An 18110-nucleotide genomic window follows, 5' to 3' on the forward strand; every position below is an offset into this window, starting at 1 on the left:
TATAGAGAATATAAAGCATTAGTTACTGCTACCTTCCCACCAGAAGCTTATTATCTGACTTCATTTTGTTGACTGGTAAGGCGACTGCCATCATGTCATCTGTGTCACAAAGCAGGCCCTCGGGAAATGGTGGTGGTCGCGGTCATTGTTGTGGCAGATTGATTGGTCATGACCATCACCATCCTTTTATGGGTAGTGGGTAGGAAGAACCTTGGTGATGGCAAACATGGTCTCACTCGTGTGCTACCATGTGATCGTCCGAATAACCTAGTTGGTACATAGGCTGGGCAGCATGAGCCTCATTATGTGATGAAGAAACTGAGGCCCAGAGGGGTCAGGTGACTTGCCACGGTCAGTCAGGTAACTCTATAGGGCCAAGACCTGCTCTCCTGCACTAGCTACTCAGTTCGCATTTTTAGTTACACTTTTGAGATACCGCTAGTTGTTTGAATTGCTCTAGTCATGCCTCTCTGTATTAAAAAAATAATCATCAATAAAAGCAACAGGAATAACAAAAACAAATAAGAAGCCCTGCCCGGGCCTAGAATGAACTTTGATAGCTTTCAGAAAAACTGTCTGAAGATAAATATAAGCAAGTGACATAAGAAGAAGGAAGAGAGAGATTGATCTGTTTCGATGGTTCAGTGGGAGACCTAGCTAGGACTTTCGGTAACGTTTCGTTCCAGTTCTTTGGTCTCTGCTTGGGGGCGGAGGAGCCACTTGCCTCCCAGGAGAACCTTTCACTGGCCCGTTGTGTCCAGGAGGCCAGATCTGGGGCATAGCGATGATCCCAGGGGACCTGCACGCAGAGATTCTCAGCCCGCCCCTTCCATGAGCCAGTCTCCTGTCGTATATACTGTGACTTTGTTGAGGGTAGAGGGGTCCATCTGCCTTTTGTTTAAGAAACAGCATTTGTTTGTGTTTGCTTTTTGGGCAGTGTATTTGTAAGGGCCAAACAAGACTGAGAACACTGTTTATTCAAGGCAAAAGTTTTATCTGTGCACAAAAGAATGTACTGAATGCCTGCCTGCATGGCTTCTGAAGGGGAAAAGGCAATTTATGACTTGTACCTGTTTTTGTCATTATGTATGACTGCTTCATTTTATAGTTGAGCCGATTATCCTCGTAATAGCTTTTCCATGTACCTATAAGCAAGTAATAGATGAATGCCTTCTTATAAGTATTGGGGTTTCAGTGCATTTAAGTTGGCATGAAACTTTAGGTTAAGTGAAATTCAATTCAGACAGTGCTCTGTCCCTTAGAGAATGTAGAGTTTGCTATTTTCAAAAAGACTTTGATCTCAATAAGTCACCCAAGGGATTTCTTTTCCAGCGAAGAGGAGGTGTCTTCAAGTTGTTGTATATGGAGAAATGACTCAAATTCTTGGCAACCGAGTTTTTGTTTTATTTTCCTCTGATAACCTGGAATGCTAACATGATTTCCTTAGTCTGAGCTCTTTTTGGTTAGAGGAAAATTTTAGATGCCAAATGACCCATCTGTGACCTATCCCAACTTGGTCAAATCTCAAATATCTGTGGGAATCGGACGTGTGTTGGGTGACATGAGAGTCCCATGAGTGACCACAGTTCCCAAGTGTCCCCACTGGCCTACTTAGCAGCTGTGCTCATGAAGGAGCTCAGGGAATGGGGTCTAGCTGCCCCCTTTTATCACCTTAATCAAGCAGTTCAATGGGCAGAAGTAGCAGGGAAATGACACGACCATCAAAGCTCTGTTTTTGAAACTGAAAGATTGGAAAAGTTCACGTTTGTCTTCATGCCCTAATAGTAGTTCAGTTAAGAATCAGGTCCTCAAGTTATCTTCTTAGACTGAGCATCTCATATTTCAGAGGAATCCTCTCTGTCTTCCAAAACTACAGTCTCTGTGGTGGAAAAAAGTATGTTCAGTTGCTAAATTGAAAAGGCAGGAAATATTTGTGTCCCCCAAAGAATAGTGGTTTTCTACCCCAGTGTAAACATGGTGAGTAAAAGAATAATATGTTCAGGCTTTCTTGGGTTGACCGATCGCCCCCAGGGACGTGGCGGTGTATCCCTTGTCTGCGTTTCAGTGTGATTCATACCAGGATTTGCCCTTTCTGGCAGAGGTGAAAACTCTAATCTATTTTGATAAACACATGAAGGACACATCAAATTCTGATTCTTGGCAGTGAAAGGTCAAAATGCCCTGTTTGGAAGATCTTGTCTGTTTTCCTCTACTTCTTTCTCCCTTGTGATTGTCATCTCTAGAAGTTTCTCTCCATTTTAAAGGAAAGCTAACTCAGTGTTTACGTAGGAGAACAAGGGGAGTCCTTGAGCAGTACCGTCCTTAAAGATCAGAAAGGGACATGCGTACTACAGCCTGCATTTATTGAGGGTCTGCCATGTGTCAGGTGTGGGGCTGGGAGCTTTCCATAGCCAGTGTCATTTAATTTTCCCATGGACCCCGTAAGGAAGGAGGTATTATCTCTCTTTTACAGATGAGAAAAGTGAGACCCCAACGGTCAGTGACCTTGATTAAAGCTTAATAATGAGCGTCGGAGCCAGAAGTTTTAGAAAAACGTGGATTTGGAAGTCTGCCTGTATATTTTTCCTCCACATGGGGCAGCTTCACAGATAAAATCCTCCACTAAACCCAAACCATTGCAGAAGCTAGAACACAAGCAGTTGGAAACGGCATCATTTAAAAGTAAAGCTCAAGCAATTTTCCATTCATTGCCTACTTTAACTCCTCTGTGTCGGCGCTCGGGGTCTTTCCAACTGCCATTTCTAGGCTTTCCAATGTAGTCTTTGCTACCTGCAGATCCCTGATCTCGTGGAAAAGGATCGAAATGGGAGGAAAGGAGTGGAAGAGTTGTCTCTATCCAAACAGAAAATGCAGGGACTCAAAAGCATTTGAGTAAGCCGACTGCACGTCCTCACGCATCTGACGCGCTCGACCCAGGATTTATTCAGATTTACACAGTGGGGGATTTGTGGCGCTCAGGCCTTTGCTGCTACCCTACCCGGGCCGAGGGGCAGGCCAGAGCTTCGGGCTGCTTCAGGTGTGCCCGATAGCGGTCTTCTCTGAACCTGCGCATGGAATTGTACTTTCCGTACGCCATCTCCTGAACTTCACTGCTTGCAGCATCTCTGAGCCACTAGGATGTCCTTGTAAAGCAAAATATTTGATGTTTTAGCACGGGGTACATGAACCGGGGGAGAGGGGTGCTTTCCCCTGCAGACTGAAGGCAGGAAGGAAACTCATTTTCTTTCATACTCCTTTCCTTTCTTGCCTCCCCTCAGTCTATGGGACAGTGGTTCACATTTTGTAGAGGTATTTCTGTCTCTGGGTTCTGCTAGCAGAGGCTTTCAGGTGCTTGGTGATACCATTGCTTGAGTCAAGAAGCCACATGGAGAAGGCTGGGGGCAGCGTGTTGTCCCTGAGAGCCGTATGGTTAATTCTACCGACCCGCTGTATGGTTTGCTTCTTGGAAGAAAGGAGAAGTAAGATTAACTTACTAGAACTTAAGCATTCCTTATTGGGATAATAATAATACTGCTGTATATTTGTTTTGATTTTTAGTTGTTGATGAAGCATTCATATACCTGCAATCCTTTCTATAAGCCTGAAGCCAGCCAGGTGATATTATTACCACCACCATGAAGAAACTGAGGTCTGGGGGTGCCCGGGTGGCTCAGTCAGTTAAGTGTCTGACTCTTGTTTTTAGCTCAGGTCATGATCTCGTGGTTCGTGAGATCGAGCCCCACATCAGGCCCCACAGTGACAGTCAGAACCTGCTTAGGATTCTCTCTCTCCCCCCCCCCACCCCCCCGTTTCTGTCTCTGACTCTCAAAATAAATAAATAAAAACTTGGAGGAAAAAATTGAGGCCCATGGGTAAATAACTCATCCAGAATGTCCAGACAGAAAGCAACAGAGCTTTGGATTTCTTCCTTGGTCTCCTGAATTCTAGAACATTGCTGGACAGGATTTCTTGAATCTTACCTGATACTGTAGAAACTGACGTCTACTCCATATTAGACCTGGGGTTTCTATCATCAGTGTTGCCTGTTAGCCTTGTTACCATGTCCCTCCCCTGCTACAGAGTGACTTTCGAAGAACACAGTTGGAGGAAATGTACCTTTCCCTTTTAGAGGCTTCTTGAATCATTCATTAACCATGGTGCCGTTGGTGTGAGGTGTCTGGGAATCATGTGTTTGGGAGCACACAAACAGAATGTGTGGTGGGAAGGATTGTAGGATCAGAGTGTCACGGTGGAGTGGAGGACAGTAGGGGGAGAGATTTAAGCTCACGTCAGGACATTACTTTAAGTGATTTCTACAGTGTTGGTGGTGAGAGGAAATTCCCCACGAGAGAGACCATGAAAGAAAAAGAAGATACTTCCAGAAGGGGTGAGAGTCTGACTTTTCCTTGGCTCTCCTCATAGCCAAATGGTGACGTGTCCAGGCCTAACTCTTTGGGGAGGCTCAGCATGTCCTGAAGTGGTTGGTGACTTGGGGGCACGGCTGGTCAGTAAATAACAGAGGCACACCACACTTACCTCAGATGGGCACATGGGAAAGATTAAATACCAGCAGGGAAACCTTCCCATGCCGTTTCTAAGAACAAGGACATCTCCTAGTTTGGCACATGAGGAGGGAGGAGATAGACCCCAAAACTAGGAACCACATTGGGGAAGTCAAGTAGCGAGTGAAAAGAAAGTGACAGCTGACTGTCCAGGTCACTTTCTATTTCCCCAGTCGTGTTTGTTCTCACCTTTGCACTCTTGCTCTTAATCCTGCCTGTTTGGGATGCTCTTCTCCCTGTCTCGAGCCAAATGGCTCCAAGCTTGTAAGGTCCAGTCCAAATGCCCTGTGAGTTTCTCCCCACTCTGAATTTCAAGGGCACCCTATGCTTGCATTAAGGCAGTGACCACATTTGCCCTGGGGAAAAAAATAGCCAGTTGGGCACCTGCCTCAAACATCCACTGAGCAAACATTTATCATTGTCACGTGCTAGGTGCTGGAGCAGGAGACTTACAAAAATGTGGGGTTTTTCGAAGCATATGGAACAGGTAAGGCAGACAAGAATAGGGAGAGTGAGTATTTGCAGCTGGGATCCGTGCAAACCACTTGCATTTCCACGGGTATGTGCTGTGGGGGCCGAGGCACAGGAACACTATTCTTCGAGGGTGAGGTGGGCTTGAGCACCATCGCGAAGCAACTGTCTGTGTGCTCCCGTGCGTCCCGGAGTAGACTTAAAGCTCCTGGAAGGCAAAGATCTTATTTGTTGTCAATTGTTTTTTGGTTTTGGTTTTTGGCTTTTTTTGCCAGTTTCCCCAGCGACTAGCCGTGAATCTTTGTTGTAGGAAAATGGCAGTGATCCAGGCCGAATCCATGTGTGTTCTCCTCTGTCTAGGGCTGTCCGTCAGCATTTTCCCATGGTATTCCTTCAACACGTAGTCATTAAATAAGTGAAATGCCTGCTGGATTTTTTGTGTTGTCTAACTATTTTACAGCTTTAAAAGTTTATGTGTGACTTTTTTCCCAAACACCTCTGAAGCCGACTGAGATCCAGAATCGTGCTGTATGTGTAGAAACACCCAAGAGGAAAAGGCTGTTGATTTTCAGGGTCCTGTTTCTTTCTTTTTTTTTCTTTATCGTTTATTTATTATTGAGAGACAGAGAGACACAGAGCGTGAGCAGGGGAGGGGTAGGGAGAGGAGAGAGGGAGACACAGAATCCGAAGCAGGCTCCAGGCTCCGAGCTGTCAGCACAGAGCCCGACGCGGGGCTCGAACTCACAAACCGCCAGATCACGACCTGAGCCGAAGTCGGTCGCCCAACCGACTGAGCCATCCAGGCACCCCAAGGGGTCCTGTTTCACCTCCCCCTTCCCTGTCACTCAGCATCTAGGACATTGACCGGGATCGAACGAGGCCAGGCACACATTATAGGATCCGGCTCAGGCTCTGCTGAAGGTATCAGGAAGCCTTGGGAGACGGTTAAAGGGGAAAGAGGGGGAAACCTAGTCCCTCTTAATCTAATGAATTAATAATACTTATGGGACATATCTGTTTGCCTTATTAGAGGAAGATGTTTAAGTAAACATTTCCTGCAGGCTATTGAATTTATATAACAACACATTGGTTTGGAGGCAGTCGCTTTCAGTGTTTTCACTGGAAGGAAAATTAAGCAGAACATAATTCCGAAAACAGTCCGTTGTTTCAGCTTTGTTGCCTACAGATGTTTCAAAGCAGGATATTATGGCCGGTGGGATTATATTTTCTTTGTTGGTAATGTGAAAATTGGCAGGGACGGTGGTGCCAAGGTTAGTTCGAAAAGAAGAGCTTCTAACAAATAGCTCCTTGTACTTTTATGGAGATGTCACCTTTGTAACATACTCTTGCCGTTATTTGGTTTTCACAAAGTCAGACATACACTAAAGAATGCAGGCATTATTTACACTTGACAGAAGAAGAAATCAAGTCACAGAGAAAGTACTGGGCTCCTGGAGGGACAGGGAGCTTGCAGAAGATGACGAGGACCCGGGGCTCCTTAACGGCCCAGGCTCTTTCCCGCAGACCACATCGCTGCCCCAGAAGGCACCGTCTCCTCCTCAGGAATTAAAGCACTTTCGTGTCTGTGAGGTAATTGAACCTCGCAGCGTCCCACCGGGGCCAGCAGGGCAGGTGCGACGATCACGTCCCTTTCCGTGATGGGAAACTCAGTCACACGAGTTAAGTGGTTTTGCCAGAGTCACGCAGTCAGCGCTGATACCGGGCCTCACGACTGTAAGCCCACCGCTTTTCCCACCAGACTGTCTTCCCAGTGGAGGGGGAGCCCGGGGGGGGGAGGGGGAGGCTTGGGGACACTAGGAGGCGGCTGCGAGCTAGTCTTACGTTGCAAGAGAGGGCTTCGCTTTCACGGCACCCGCGCTACGGTGTGTGAGCGGCTGGCTCTGGACTCCGTCGGACGTGCACATCTCCAGCCGCAGAATCGCTGAGAAACGAGCAAAAGGGCAAAGCCAGACAGACCTCATCCGCCTGCTTCTCCCTGCCTGCTACACACCTGCTTGATTGTATGTCCGACGGCATCAGCAAGGAGAGTTTATAGGTTCGCTGCCGTCCGCTATTTAAAAACCACCGCCAAGGCAAACTGAGGTGCCCCAAGGAATAAGTTCCGTGGAGAGAGAAGTATTCCTGGGACTGAACATGAGGAACAGTTTGCCACTTGTTTCTCTATAAGAGACAAAACTCAAGAGTAAACAGTATCTAACTGCAGATTTACAAAAAAAAAAAAAAAAAAAAGTGAGCTCTCTCAGAAGACTCGTTTTGGTGATACTCTATGCAGTGTCTTCGCTCTCTAACTTCTCCCTTTCCACCGAACCCCAGCTTGTATTCCTCCTGAGAGAGATCTTGCAATTCTTGTCACTCTTTCCAGCTGAATGCCACCAAGCCAGCTCCTCCCAGGTTCAAACCCTGCACACAGTCTCTGAGACGTTCATGGACACTCCTAGAACACAGATCTGGGAGAGAATTTGAAGGGCAGCTTTTCACCCTCTCAAATTGCAGTTGGAGAAACTGAGCCCCAGTAGGGTTCTCACAGCCAGTTAGCCGCTGGGCCCGCTCTACGACTCAGGGCTTCTTGGCTGCAAATCTTGGTATTGTCTTTGAGATGGGGGTCAGCAGGCTGTGGGTATCTGCTTCTTGTCCTTCTAGTAGTGAAGGAGGAAACAGTAGTGGGCCCAGGGCCCTGACCTTGGGTACATTTTCTCAGCATTCTTGATGTTGATTCTAGGTCTGTGTGATACACTTTGTCTCCACGCTAGACTGAGCTCCTTGAGGACCAGAGACCAAATCCTATTCATCTCAGTAGTTTTAACCCCAAGCACTGTGCAGGGTATGCAGAAAGCTCTCCAGGGCTTGATAGGCTGAACCAATCTTCTGCAGAAAGGTCAGCCCACCTGAGGCAGGAGGGAAGTACGGCTCCTTCGAAGTGCCTCAAGTCACTGGTCCTTCAGCAGTGGCTCAAACAGCAAGCAAACCCAGGCAGAACTACACCTCACCTGGAAGCAAAATGAGAGAGAGCCCCCCCCCCCCCCCGCCCAAGACACAGAGAGGGAGCCCCCTGCACAGCTAAAGTTAGGGAGCAGCTGGTAAGATGAGCTCGACAGAAAACTCTTGCTAGGCACGTGGCCTTCGGTTGATGCCACGGTTCACAGAACTTTGTTGGTTAAAACGTATTTTTTGAACTTTCTCCAAATGTTTATAGTTTATCAGCATGTTGTTGATTACGATTGCTGTCACCGGGCTTCTCCTGAAGTCCATGTGAGTTAGGAGACAGGGAGGGGAAAGGAAAGGGGAAAAGAGAACCTTCGGCGTGGATTCTAACCAAGCGGAGAAACGGCTGCTCCCCTTCCTCTCGCAGAATGCTGCAAATAGGACCGTGTTCAGTTGCCCGCTGCCCAGCAAGCCTGAAAGAACTTGATTACAAGAACACTTTGATCTGAAATGTGTGCCTTTTCTGAATCCTCCTTGGACGAGGGACAAACTGCTGCTCTGGCTGCCGTGAACAGAATGACTCCTGCGCTGAGCACCATGGGTGCTAGGAGTTTGCACTTTGCCTTCTGCACAGCCTGGTCACTGTCCTGTCTCCCGTCCGGCCAAGTGAGCCGGGGGGGGGGGGGGGAGATCTGGATGCCCCCTCTGCTGGCGTGGCGGTGGGGTCGCCTGTCACTGGGCTGTCACTGTCCTAACCGAAGTAGGGGCCTGAAACGGGCACTTTTTGCCTTTTACTTTAATCTGGAACGCTTTAACAAAACAGCGGGCCAAATGGTGGCTGAGTCCTGACCCTTCTCCAGGCCCCCACGTAACCACCTTCTTTCTGTCTTAAAATCTTCCTCTGGGTTCAAACCCTCAGTCACACAGGGGAGCCCCTCCACTTGCTTGTCGGAGCAAGGAGCAAGATCGCAAAGAGTTAACACTTTTGCTTTTTCGGAAAGTTATCTGTGAAGAGTATTAGTTGTTTAATAAAGCGTGCCTGCCCTCCCGATGAACCCGCCAGTGACTCTGCAGCTGGGGTCATCCCAAGTTCACGCGGTGGACTTTTGACTGCCTTCTGTGTCTGTGAAAACAGTCGGCAGCTCCTGCGGGGATCATTCATTCAGGCCTGTAACACAAAACTGTTGCCAATGGGCACCTGCTGGGCGGCTTCCCAGGAGGGCCGGGAGGGGGATACCAAACTCCTCAGGCATCTGCGGAGATAAGAGCGGCAGGGGGTCCGCTGGGAGCCCGCTCCCCGGGCTGCACTTAGAGCCCACTGCCCGGCCAGCAGGCTGGTGTCAGAGTGTATCAGGGAGCCGGGGCGGGATAGGATGTGAGCTAATTAAAGGCCTTTTACAAAGAGGAGTAGAAAGAGTGCGTGTGTGTGTGTGTGTGTGCGCGCGTCTGTGTGTGTAGGAGGGGTGAGGGGAGAGGTTTGGAGTGCATTCCCCAAATTTCTAGCACATTCTTTATTCCTCTCTTTTATCCCTCAAAACACAAGAAAAGCAAAATTAAAGAGTCTGAACATTTGGTTATTTCTAGTCTTAAGCCGTCATTCATTCCGCCTTATACTGTATCAGTTTTAGTTGCTATTTGTATAGAATTACATAAACCTTTAAAGACCTGTTTTGCCTCATTTTCCAAGGAGGCATCTGTTCTTGAAATATTGTAGGTGGACTGCTTGAATTTTGCCCTCTTCCCGGGTTTGACACATCTGGGTGGTAAGTTTCAGCTTGCCGTGTGCTCTAGCTTTCCCCCATCTGCTTGGAAAAGCCACTTGCCGGCTGTAGGGGGCGCTGCTGAGAGGACGGAATCGATTTCTATACAGTAAGCGCTCTTACAATAGAGTCGCTGAGATGATGGCCGTGTGGCGTTATGGTTTGCAGCGACAGGGCATGCATGATCTTGAGAATGCTGTGAAGACTAGAGCACAGTAATTCGTTTTACAGTTAAACTGACTTACGAAAAACGTCACCTGACAATGTTTGATTTGCTAGCTCTTCTGTTTGTTGATTTAGCCTCTCTATCGCCCCCTCCCCCCAAGCAGTAAAATGAACTTATTTATAGACCTGGGTACTTTGAAGTCTGTGCTGTTTTCTTCACCAGCCTGGTAATGATACTTTTCTTGAAAGCCGTGTTGTTCCAGCACAAACCCAAGCCTTCATTGTATTATTTCTGATACAGTTCACATAAGCTTGACCGTGTCAAAGAAACATTTAGATCAATCTTGTACTACATGGTAACAATCCTAGGAAATTCCAATCAAAAGCCAACAGCCCGTTTCCTTCATTTCTGGACTGCTGGCTATCTGGCTTTGTCTGTGTTCTGATAAGGAGTAACCACGATGTTAATTTTGTATTTCCTTGCCTTTGTCTCACATAATCTGTTCCCAAAACTGACCGTCCAGGGGGCTTGTTCACAGTCATGTGATTTGTGAGAGAGGGGGCCACGGAGGAGTCATTAGCCTGACCATGGGAGGTATGACAGTGGATTCTTTCTACTGGTGTTTAACATGTGAATTACCCTTCTCTTTTCCTCGGTAGGGCTGTGTACTGATTTACACAGTTGAAGGGAATTTTGAATTTAAGCTAGTAGCCGGATGGGTAGCTTTAAAAATGTTACTAACATTTACTGACTGCTTCGCTGACTGTGTGCAAGGTACTATTCATCCTCACAGTGACCCCGTGCGGTGCTAGTCCCAGTTCATATGTGAGGACAGGGGGGCTCAGAGAAATTAAGCAACTCGCCCGAGGCTGTGAAGAGAGCCAGAGTAAGGGCTCAGGTTCTCTGACTCAGATCCCGCATTCTTGACGTTGCCCCTTGCAAACGCCGGACCCCTTCTGCAGGATCAGAATTAACCATGTAAGGCTGCATTCTCAAGGAGGGGCGGGGGGAGCAGAGAATTGGAGTCAGAGTTTCAAGTCCTTTCCTGTAGTGCCCTCTGTTGTATAATTAGCTCTTTTGAAGACGCCTCCCCATCCAAGCCAAAGCATGTGGCTGAGAACCAGGGAATGCTTGAGGTCTGTCGGCTTGAGATGCCCAGTGAAGGCATTTCAACTTGGTTCTGGCTCCATGAGCAGAACTGACTACGTAGGAAGTTATAAATAACCTCACATTAACAAATCTGTTCTTTCTTGTGTCTAAACAACAAGTTCACAACTGGATGTGGGCCACTGAAAATGCCAGGCTCTGTCCTAGGCACAGCGGAAACCAACAGGAATACAACGCAGGTGCTCCCTGCTCAGGGTCCCAGTCCAGCACAGGAGAAGGTCCTGTAAACACACGTGTGCGGGGAGCATTGTGGGTGCTGGGACGGAAGTCTGCGCAGGTCCGGCGGGGTAGTAAAGGAGGGGCTGGACCTTTCAACCCCAGGCACGGAAGGCCTACACGAAGCATGGAATGCCGGTGCCAAATCTTGAAGTTCAAGGAGATGTTGGCCATGTCGACAGGAAGTGGGGGGGGAGGCAGGCCTCAAGGGGCACACATGGGGCAACCCAAACAAGGCTTGCTCGGGGATGTGGAGCACGAGGGGAGGTGGCTTAGGAGTACCAGCACCTAGGCAGTGGGCCACGGGGACGGCAAGGCGTGCCTCGTGGTCAGCGGGTCTCTTGAGGAGAAGACTGGCCCGCCATTTCAAATCCTTATGTTTCCCTTCCTCTCTCGCCTCCCCCCACTTACCAGCTCTAAGGGAATTCCAAGTGGAAGAGACGTAACGGAATTTTTCACTTTTTAAGTCTGGTGATGTCATGATTTGCCCAGAATCTGCACATATAAAATGTTAACTGTTTTGCAAGTATTTTATATATGTGGTAGAACAGTTCCATCTTTCACAGAGGGGGCCAAAACCATCAACAGTCCCCACGCCCTCCGGAAAAAACAAACCTAACTGGCTCTTATATAATTAGAGCCCAAACCAAATCACGGCCTGTTCACAGCAGGTAGATTGCAAATCCACCCCAACTGTTCTTTCTGGCCAGAGTGACTCAGTCTACTACTAAGGCCCGGACTGCATCTGGCATTTCCAATTAACCTGATATCTGCATCTACACACAGCAGAAAATCACCCTCCCCAAAGCCCAGAGCAAACACACTCCCAAGTCCTGGGTTGGGACTCGCTTAAAACAACTGGACCAGAAAGGCGGGAAGGAGGCTGTGGCCTTGTTCTTCAGCCGGGCTTTTCTGCCTACTTTGGAGCTCCACAGATGGAATGTTTGCCATCGATCCCCAAACCACGAATTAATTTTTTTCATGGGGAAATCGATTTATCGGACCTCATTTGATCGGTCTTTTCTGCTGTTCCGCCATGTCCTTTATGGCTAAACTAGATCTGACCTAAATTTGAGAGGGAAGAGCACATTCTGTACTAGAATGTGTTCCGTGACCTTTGTACCCTCCACCCTCTCTTGCCTCATTCTCTCCAGTCAGTAGATTTTTCTCTGGAAATCCCTTCTTTCCTGTGTCCACTCAAGGCAGGTAACAGTGTCCATTTGTATTTGGGATCTTAGTTTTTCATGTATAGATTCAGAGGGGACATTTATCTTGGTGGAGAAACAGCTGCTGTCTCGTTGCCAGTATTTGGGCCAAGGCTACCTAGGGCTCCCAGTGACTTCTTGGAACTTGAGCCTCGCGCTCGAAATTGCAGGGTGGGCTGGGGGCTGCCCCAGCTCTTGGGTGGGGAGAAGGATTGGGTTCTGGGTCCTGTGAGTCTCAAGACCAAACTTGGGTTGGGCTGCTTGACAAACGAGATGAAGAAGAGGCTCCTTGAGTAGTAAAACCTGACAGATGTCCCTCAGGAGTGGGCTCTCCGGTCCTTGCTTCCCCACCTCCATCACCCCGAACTTCAGCATCTGTGGTTGCCACCTGTGTCCTAGACTGGGTAGACCGAGTCACTTGTATAGGAGCTGGAGATGTATGCACAGAACACAAAATTTGCTGTTTCTTTACATTTCTGTTGGGTTCTCAGCACATGATTTATTGCTCTTTTCCATGGGTCATTTTTTTTTTAATGTTTATTATTTTTAGAGAGAGCATGAAAGCAGGGGAGAGGTAGAGAGAGGAGGAGGGGGGAATCCCAAGCAGGCTCCACACTGTCAGCATAGAGCCCGATGAACAGTGAGATCATGACCTGAGCTGGAATCAAGAGTCAGACACCAAGAGTCAGATGCCCAACCGACTGAGCCACCCAGGAGCCCTTCCATGGGTCCTTTTCTGCTCAGGAAGGAAAACGTGGTTCTGTACTCACTGACCATGTGGGGGTTGGCCTCTCATCCCCTCATCTCTCACAGATGAATAATTTTGGAGTGAGAGGTGTGCCTTCTTCTCACGGAGGTTAATCACTGTCGGGATGTTTGCACAGTAGAGCCAACTGCTGAGTATTCTCTTGTTTGCCTTTTCTCCCTCCAGATCTTTCCTAGCTTCAGTGTGGCCTAGCTGACTCCATCTTGGACACCTTTGCTGGGACTCAGCACCGAGAGTTTTTACATATAAAGAGGAACTAATACTTGATCACTCCCCATGTGCTGGGCACTTTATGCCATTCTTTTTCCTTTCTTTCAGCCGCTCAGCTCATACGTTGGGGTCATCCTTGACTCCCGTCGTACCACGTCTCAGGGGCATCCACAGGCCCACTCAGCTGTACCACAGCCTCCCCCCTGCCTCCCTCCTGCCTCCCCCCTTCACATCTGTTCTTCAGGCGGCAGCTGGAGCTACCATACACGTCGAAGCTCAGCTCAGATCGTGTCATTCCTCAGCTCAGACCCCTCCAGTGGCTTCCCGTTCCAGTCCGCGTGGAAAATTAAGATCTGCACGTGGTTTCTTAGGCACTTGCAGCCTGTCCCGTCCTTTGCTAAACTCATCTTGTACCCCTCGCCTCCCTCCACCTCACTCAGCCCGTCATCGGACCTTCCAGCCGTCTCTCAACTGCCTGCCTCAGAACCACTGCCTTGGGATCTCTGCCTTAGCAGTTCTTTCTTCCTGGAAGGTTCCATAACCCCATGGTTTTCACCTGTATGTTCTTTGTCCAATCGTTACTTTGTCACCGAAGCTCTTCCTGGTGCCCCCTCCTCCCCCTAAAATTGCACCTCCTGCCTTCCAACACCATCTCTTATTCTCCTTACCTGCTTCATTTCTTACTTAACATTTATTATCACTTTCATTTTATTTACTTATGTGATTGTCTATGCAATTTGCATATAAATCCTATAAGGGATAAAAGTTCTGTCTGTGTTATCCACTGCTGTGTCACCAGCCTTTAGAACGGCCAGCCCTGGCACACTGTTGACTATCAGTATGTGTATGTGTATAGAAGGGAAGAGAGGAAACGAGGAAAGGAGCCGACAGACCCTGGGAGTCGGGCATTATCTCAGTTTGTGGGTAAGGGACCAGGTCTCCAAGAAGTTGCCCAAGATCACAGAGCCAGTAAGTGAAGGCGGAATTTGGACCCAGAGGTACGACTCCAGACCTGCTGTGATTTCCACTTTCCTGTGCTGTTTCCCTAGGGGGATCTCTGCCTCCCAGTAAAATGCCTTAGAGAGAATACTTGGCTAGAATCTCTTCGTCTCCTCAGTGTCATCTGGAGCTTAATATGCAGAATAGACAAGTACCATCAAGGTCCAAAACCAGATGCCCCTCAACATAAGAAAATGTATTTGCATACATGAAGAAGCCCATTTTTAGAAAGACAGACTTTCAAGTCAAATGGCGGAATCTTTTTGGTCATTGCTTCCCAAAGCGACTCTGGGTTCATTCTGGGCTCGCTGTGGGCACCAGCACCTGTCCGTTCCAGAGTTGACACTGTCACATGTACATCCACACCCCACGCCAGGCTCTGTCCATAGCTCTGGGGATGCAAAGGTGGACAAGACAGGCGCAGCACTGGGCGTGCCTTCAACAAGCTTCACCCCGCCCCCCACCCCCTTCGAACTTAAAGGGCCACCATCACTGAATCCCTGGAGCGAGGTGGTTTTTAAAGGGAACATCTCCCAGTTTCACATTCTCATCTTGTTCTTTGAAGTTCATTTTAAGTGCATCGTGGGCTCCTCTTTGACTAACAGGAAGTTGTGGCACTTATCTGAAGATTAAGAAACATCCAAGGCAATGAATTCCTGTTTTCCCCTCTCCCTGGCCCTTAGGTAGACTTAACAGAAGTCGTTATGGTCTGAGATCCCCTGAGAGACCCCTTCCTGCCCATCAGCAAAGCCACAGGCACCCTATGCAAAAAAAAAAAAAAAAAAATGATAGCTCTTCCATCCATCTCAGGGAATTCTTTCTGTCTTGTCTCCTGCCTTTGCCTTGGACTTGAGATGGCTTTTGTTTTCTTCCCTAGATGCTGCCTGTTGGATACACCCTTAGGCTTTACACCTGTAGCCCAGGAACAAATGATGCCTGGGATCCTGCATCTCTGAGCGAGGTGCTAAGAAACCAGTCTTTAACTGCTACCAAATTTGTTTCCCTCTGTTTCTGGCTTTGTCTGAACTTCAAGGATATTGAGAGACAGACACCATTACGTGTTTTCATCCCTGTCTTGCCTGTCTTGTATTATTTGCTCTAGGCACATGCCTTCAGAACCTTCAGTTAATAAAAGAAATAGACAGTGGCAGCAGTGAGTTTAGAACATTCTTGTGAAAGATACAGCCACAGAGGGGGAAACAGAGCGAGTGACAGCTCGAATGGCAGGGAGCTTTAAAAAAAAAAAAAAGGCCCTTTTTTTGTTTATTTTACAGAGAGAGTACATGTGCATGTGCGAGCTGGGGAGGGGCAGAGGGGGAAACGGAGAGAATCTCAAGCAGGCTCCATGCTCAGCACAGGGCCCGACATGGGGATGTGGGGTTCGATCTCACAACTGTGAGTTCATGACCTGAGCCAAAATCCAGAGTCAGACGCTTAACTCACTGAGCCATCCACGCGCCCTGAGGAAGGCCTTTTTCAGATAGAACAGATTCCATTATATTTGTCAGTCTGGGAGGAAGAGGCCAGGAAGAATGGAGACATGAGACCTTCCTTCTGTATTTCTATCTTGAGTAATCACAGTTTTTTCTCCCTAAATCCAAACCACTGCCTTCTGACTATTGTTCTTTGCTTAGGTGAATAGCAGCCATTTGTAAGATACTCTTGGTTACCTAGAGATAAAGTCTGAGTGGAAGAAATGGACTGAAATTGGAGACTCGGGTACCTTCTGAGTTTAATTTTTAGTTTAATAAGCTGTGTCCTTAAAATTTTTAGAGTCAGACCTCTAAACCAGCACTGTCCAATAAAAATATAATATGAGCCACATAATTTGTATAATTTAAGATTTTCTAGTAGAATTTTTAAAAAAGTAAAAAGCATAAATGATTTTTACTATTTTTACTTTACCCATAATATCCAAAATATTCTCATTTCAATTTGTAATCAGTATGTAAGAATAATTGAGATGTTTTACATTATTTTTTCACCTCGTCTTTGAAGTCCAGTATGGATTGTATATTTACAGCGTGTCTTTTTTAAAAATTTGTTTATTTACTTTTTTGGGGGGGGGGGGAGAGAGCCCGTGCAGGCATGCGTGTGAGCCGCTTATGCGCAAGTGGGGGAAGGGCAGAGAGGGAGAGACGGAGAGAGAGAGAATCCCAAGCAGGCTCCCTGTCATTAGCATGGAGCTGCATTACAGCATGTCTTAATTTGTCCTACCACATATTAAATGCCTCCTATGACACGTGGTCACCTTGTTGGACATTGTGGCTCTAACCTAAGAGAGGAAACTAAAGTCACATGACAAGACTTGTTACCCCGTGTCTGAATGGAGGATTTTCTTTTTTTTTTCTTTTCTTTTTTTAATGTTTGTTTATTTTTGAGAGAGATATAGACAGAGCATGAGCAGGGGAGGGGCAGAGAGAGAGGGAGACACAGAATCCGAAGCAGCTCCAGGCTCCGAGCTGTCAGCACAGAGCCCGACGTGGGTCTTGAACTCAAACTGCAAGATTATGACCTGAGCCAAAGTCAGACACTTAACCGACTGAGCCAGCCAGGCGCCCCAAGATTTCCCTTGTTCTTATGGGAGGAAGGAAGGTATTGAATAGAGAAAGGACCTTTATGCAGTTGGCTTTTGTCTCCACCATTGCAGTGAGGAGTTTTCTGCAAGGTTCTTAAGAGATGGCCGTCCAAGTTATCTTTCATTGTTTTCCTTAGGTTATTTGTGGGCTTCCGTTTTTTCCTCTTTTCCTGCCTGCTTGCCAAAGTTTACAAAATGTTCTGTTCATGATGTTTTTGAATATGGTGGCATTTCACACACAGGCATGATTTTCATAAAGCTAATTTTTATTTTTAAAAATGAATTCTGCCTTTGGTCACATATTTAGAAAACAAGTTCCATAAACATTTTTTAATTCGATAAATAATTTTTAAATCATGGAAGAGCCCATCAATAGAGTGTCATATGGTATATGTACAGTTTAAAGGACAAACGAATCCCAGAACCTACCATTCAGTGTAAACGATAGACTAGAATAATAGAATGTTATAGAGTAGAATATAGTAAAAGGTACTAGTACTTTTGAAGCCTCCCTGATCACATTCCCTTTTTCACTGTTAACTTAAGTGGATTGGCTTTTCTTCCTCATTCCAAGACTTGTTTTTTAGGCCTGAAATCTGTTAACCTGGAAGCAGCTAATGCAGCAGGCTTGAAAAACCCTAGATCTACAGGAAGTAGATGGCTGTGAATTCTGAATGTCCACCCCCAACTCAGCCTTTGTGGGGCTGAAAGATAGCAAAGGCAAGAACGCCTCGTCCTCAAAGGCCACCAAGGAGTTCAGGCGACAGACAAGGAGCGGAGGTTTCTTCGGAGCTGTTGGGAAATAGCTAAACTGCCATTTTATTTTTATCTTAGCCCATCTGAAGGGTTGGGAACATTTGAGGCCATTCCTCAAAGAACCCTCTTTTGCCCTTTCCTTGGAGCTGGGGAACAAGCCATGTCTCAGGAGAAATGAGGGAGGGCTTAACGTAAGTGCCTTAGGAGCTGAGCTGCTTCCCCTTCTTATCATAACCCCAGAAAGAGAGGTTCACCTTCTCTTGTTCTTCCAGGTGCCAAACACCAGTTCCGAATGTGGTGTCTTCTGTCAC

At 47.3% G+C, this 18110-nt stretch overlaps 1 protein-coding gene and 1 long non-coding RNA gene across 11 annotated transcripts in view; one reads left to right on the forward strand and one right to left on the reverse strand.

Annotated features, from left to right (window-relative positions):
* Nucleotides 1-18110, forward strand: part of VPS13D (vacuolar protein sorting 13 homolog D) — a 256101-nt gene that overhangs the window by 176024 nt on the left and 61967 nt on the right. The window lies entirely within an intron of this gene.
* Nucleotides 2924-4235, reverse strand: LOC113599536 (uncharacterized). Its single transcript, XR_003420417.2, has 2 exons — nt 3981-4235; nt 2924-3143 (listed from the first exon to the last, which is right to left on the reverse strand). It is a non-coding gene; the product is annotated as an uncharacterized LOC113599536 (long non-coding RNA).

This window comes from Acinonyx jubatus, chromosome C1 (assembly GCF_027475565.1).
Source record: "Acinonyx jubatus isolate Ajub_Pintada_27869175 chromosome C1, VMU_Ajub_asm_v1.0, whole genome shotgun sequence".
Taxonomy (NCBI): Eukaryota; Metazoa; Chordata; class Mammalia; order Carnivora; family Felidae; genus Acinonyx; species Acinonyx jubatus.